Source organism: Eleutherodactylus coqui, chromosome 4, assembly GCF_035609145.1.
Source record: "Eleutherodactylus coqui strain aEleCoq1 chromosome 4, aEleCoq1.hap1, whole genome shotgun sequence".
In the NCBI taxonomy this organism is placed as follows: Eukaryota; Metazoa; Chordata; class Amphibia; order Anura; family Eleutherodactylidae; genus Eleutherodactylus; species Eleutherodactylus coqui.
This window is the reverse complement of record NC_089840.1, coordinates 183,529,454-183,534,247: the sequence shown is the minus strand read 5'-3', so window position 1 is coordinate 183,534,247 and position 4,794 is coordinate 183,529,454. Positions and strand designations below refer to the sequence as shown.

The 4,794-nt window shown below is 40.6% G+C and overlaps 1 long non-coding RNA gene across 1 annotated transcript; it reads left to right on the top strand.

Annotated features, from left to right (window-relative positions):
• The first annotated feature begins 465 nt into the window (after window positions 1-465).
• Window positions 466-2,820, top strand: LOC136625875 (uncharacterized). Its single transcript, XR_010792589.1, has 3 exons — window positions 466-623; window positions 1,038-1,100; window positions 2,524-2,820. It is a non-coding gene; the product is annotated as an uncharacterized lncRNA (long non-coding RNA).
• Window positions 2,821-4,794: the final 1,974 nt, after the last annotated feature.

Genomic DNA, 4,794 nt, shown 5'->3' with positions numbered 1-4,794 from the left:
TGGGGATAGGTTATCAATAGTATTTTCCATGAAAAACTCCTTTAATGTAGTAGATGAACAAAAAGTAAATTAAGATACATACATATAGATATATTTATATCTGTGTTACTATGTTGCTCTGCAGCTCCTTGAAATATTTGGAAGGATTGCCTAAGCCCTACAGCTCTGTATCTACTTATGTCAGCCTAGTAATAATTGATTGTTTCTGAAATGACTCATTGGGCTATTTTGTAAAACATACAGCAATAACTATTTTAGTGTGGCGGGCATAAAAGAAAATATTTGCTAATGAATGCACCCTGCCCCAAATTAAACTAGCAAATGTGAATCAAAAAAGAACTTTACCTTCCAAACATTTCAAACATCTAATTAGTGAGGTATAACCTGATTTAATTGGCATTTGTGATGATCGATAAGGCAATACACATCATCAATAGTACACCCAAGAGCTGGGTATAAAAGGAGCTCCAGCAAGAGCACTGACAATAGTCACTTCAACTGAAGCAGAAGAATCATGTCTGGAGTTAAGGGTGGTTATGGAAGTGGTGGTGGAGGAGGAAGTGGAGGAGGAGCTAATAAACATGGTGGTGGTGACTGTGGCCAGGTTACCACCTGCCAAGACCGTAAGTATAGCAGAAAACGTATTGACTATTAGTTCTTTCTTTTCATTGTTTGCACATTTATGTGTCTTGTTCAATGTCCAAAAATGAGGTCTATGGAGAAAGGTCATACAAAGAAAATAGTTACAAAACAAGAAAAAAAAAAAGTCAAGAGTTGCAGATTATCGTTTGCCTTGACTCGCTACATTGTACTTGTTAATAGGTAGAATGTTCTAATTGTTGACATTACTTTCTTATTATGTTTTCTTAATAGTACTATAATACTAAAATATTACTCCAAGTATTATTTCTGTTTGCATTTAGACAAGTTGTATTAATGTCACCAGAAAGCCACTGATAATAGTTTACACGTTCTTTCTAATAAGCTTAGCCTTAAAACAAGTACACATCTAACTAAACTCCTTTCTCAAATTCTAGCTAACCCTTGTCCAACTGTGACCGTTGACCCTTGTCAAAATGTGGCCCCTGTGCAGTGCAAAGGTAAGAAGCTCATACTCTAGTATTTTTTACATGTATTATTGAACTGTAGTATATTCAAACTACTAACGACCACTTGTCTGTGAGTATGCATGTATGTATGTGTGTGTGTGTGTGTGTGCTTCTTATGCTCCACCCCTGGTGATGTCATTGAAGGTCCTACAAAATATATAAAACACAGAGTCTGACCAACAGAAGAACAACACAGGGCTGTTAAAAAAAGGGGAGGACAAAAATAACAAAATGAGAATACAACTAAACACTATTATGTCAGACACGACTCAGCAGTCCTTACAGAACACACTGACCTACCTCCACCACAGAGATTCAGTGGGCTGAAGGAGCTGTGATGATGTCACTGCTGTGGGAGGAGCTGTGTGTGTGATGTGTGGTAATCAAGCTTTTGTGTGTATGTGATGTGCCACCAGAAACACTGGGAATATAATTTCCTAATAATTACTAGGTTAGGATATATAGGGAGGGAGTTTAGCTTTGTCCAACATTTAAAAAAAGACGACAGGTGCCTGTATTTTAGACATTAGAAGTCATTAGGAGTTTTTCTACTGACCAAGGAAATTCCAAACAGCAGCGCATTTTTTTCTGCAACACACAGTTCCAGGTCGTGTGAATTGGCGATTTTTACATTAATGAGGCTTGGGACTCATCTGAGGAAATTCGTCCATTCACGCGATTTTTAGCACAGTTAGCCGTACTTTTTGCATGTCTATATTCCTCGCGATTGTCATGCCCATGTGAATGAGCCCTAAGATTAAAACTGTATTGCATCTATGTGCTTGCGATTATCACTCGCATTTTTCATGTGCGTGAAAAAAAATCACAAGTGCTACCAATAGTTTTCAATGGACAAAATCGCATCACACTCAGATGCATATTGCATGACATGTGAGTGTAATGTGTTTTTTTTCTTCTAAAGATTTCATAGGAAATAATGGCCGATTCCTTACGAGTAATCACTCAAGAATAGGACATTCAGCGATCTTTTAATCTGTAAGCAATGTGTGAGAGAAAAAAATCAGTCACGTGAGAAAACAATTGGAAATCAAGGTGTTATTAACACACGTAAGTTCCGTCCAAATGGACGTTAATGGACGCAACTCGCACATTAAAGTCGCCCATGTGAATACATCTTTAAAAGGAAGCTTAGAGACTAAATTAATGTACTATGTTAATCTTAGTGCAGGGTAAAATAGAAGGATTCCAAGAACGCCATGCAGTTCCCCCTCAAGCCCTGTATTAACCATAACACAGTACAAGTTATCAATTTAACAATTTATTGTAATAGGTGTTAAATTTAAATTTGACAGCATAGAGTAATAAAAATACACTGAATAAATGATTTTTTACACAATGGAATTCTATGTATGATTGTATCATAGAGTGAGACCTTTTCTTCCATTTATTTTAGAGATAGCTGATCCCTGTCAAGGCAACCAGTCAGGAAGCGGTCATCATGGAGGTCATCATGGAGGTCATCATGGAGGTCATCATGGAGGCCATCATGGAGGCCATCATGGAGGTCAAGTCAATCAAGGCACTGGTACAGCCAAGAAATGAGCATCTCATAAATATTCTTATAAGAACCTGAGCCTCAATGTGAGCTTGAAATAAAAGAAAAAAAGATTGTAAATCACAGATGCGTATTACAATGAAATCTCATGATCTGTACTGCTTCTAATCAGATTAAAGCATATTTGGTTGAGCATTTTTGTGTTTATTCAATTATTTTACCAAAATCACTACTTGAGGAACATAATCTTATTAGTTGAACCTTAGATATATTAGATATCACCTGTAGCTTAGACCAATATATGATCATTTCTCAAGCCAATCAATATAACTGAGGGCTCCTACTCACTTGCGTTTTTTAAACGCTGCGATATCGCAGCGTTTTTTAACGCGATTGTCAATGGGACTTCCTAATGTTAAAAATGCATTGCCAGTTGGTGCTTTGCAATTTTTGTGTGATGAGCTTTTAACATTAGAAAGTCCCGTTGACAATTGCGTTAAAAAAACGCAAGTGGATGTTCACCCTTAGGGCTAATGCCCACGGCCAGACTTCTACCATGTTGTACGCAGCATTGCCCGCAGATATTAGGTTCTATTGAACCAAATACCTACATGTTCACACTGTGGAATTCCACCGCGGAATTCCACAGCGTGAAATAAACCGCGGCATGCTGCGGGAATACGTGTGGCCGGTTTCCATTGTAGTCAATGGTAGCCGGCCGTCACACTATACTTCCGATGAGTACAGCCTACCACCGGCTGCGTCATCTGACACTGCCAGAACGTCATGCGCTGTACTGTGCATGCGCGCCGCCCCTCCATGCAGGACGTGTATGGAGGATCCGGAGTAGTAAGTATGAGGGTTTTGGGTGGGCGCCGTGCTGGACTCCGCTGCGATATTCCTCTGGCGGAGTACGTCATGGCCGTGGGCATGAGGCCTAAGAGTAGTGTTTCTCATCCAGGGTTTCCATACCCCACAACACAGGATCAAGATCCGTCACTTTTACAGCAGAGCGTGCTTCATTATTTTAGACTGATCAAGTACTTGGCAAAACATCTCACCCAGAATATATTGCTGCATCGGAATTATATATTGTCTACCAACATCTTTGAGGTAGGATAATGGGTATTGTCAGCAGTTTAACATGTTTTATGCAGCAGATCTGCAGCAAATTTCACCCTTTTAACCCTAAATGCTACAAGTTTACATCCTGGCAGGGTGGTACTTAAAGCAACAGGACATAAAGTTACATTCTATGGATGGCAAAGGCACAGAAGGGACCATCCGCCATCTCACAGCAAGATCTGGCCATGTCTGACCTCCCACTGAGAGAGCAGGCATCAGTGGGAACACCGATCCACATTGTTAACCTTATATGCTGCAATCAATGTAGATCAAAGCATACCTACAGGGATTTTGCTACCTCTGTTACATCAATGGGCCTTCTCTATGTAATCATGGAGAGCTGATGGGTTGCATGTAGAGATGAGCGAGCACCAAAATGCTCGGGTGTTCGTTACTCAAGTCGAACTTCCCGCGATGCTCGAGGGTTCGTTTCGAGTAACGAACCCCATTGAAGTCAAGGGGCGACCCGAGCATTTTTGTATTGGACCTATGCTCCGCTAAGGTTTTCATTTGTGAAAATCTGGGAAATTCAAGAAAGTGATGGGAACGACACAGAAACAGATAGGGCAGGCGAGGGGCTATATGTTGGGCTGCATCTCAAGTTCCCAGGTCCCACTATTAAGCCACAATAGCGGCAAGAGTGCCCCCCCCCCAATAATTTTTACTTCTGAAAAACCCTCATTAGCAAGGCATACCTTAGCTAAGCACCAAACTACCTCCAACAAAGCACAATCACTGCCTGCATGACACTCCGCTGCCACTTCTCCTGGGTAACATGCTGCCCAACTGCCCATTTCAGTAATAGTAGCAGTCAAAACAGGCCCCAGTAACAATTCCAAAGCAGCAGTATAGGGGGAGTACAGTATTAGTTCCATTTCAGTAGTAGTAGCAGTCTAGGGTATTAATGAACGACTACTACCCCCAGCAGTCACAGGTAGCCCAAAGATTTTTTTTTCCAATTTTTTTTAAAAAGCCCACTGCCTATATAGCCAGTATATCTCTTTCCCTGTACCACTGTCCCTGCCTCATCAGTACTGCCCCTAT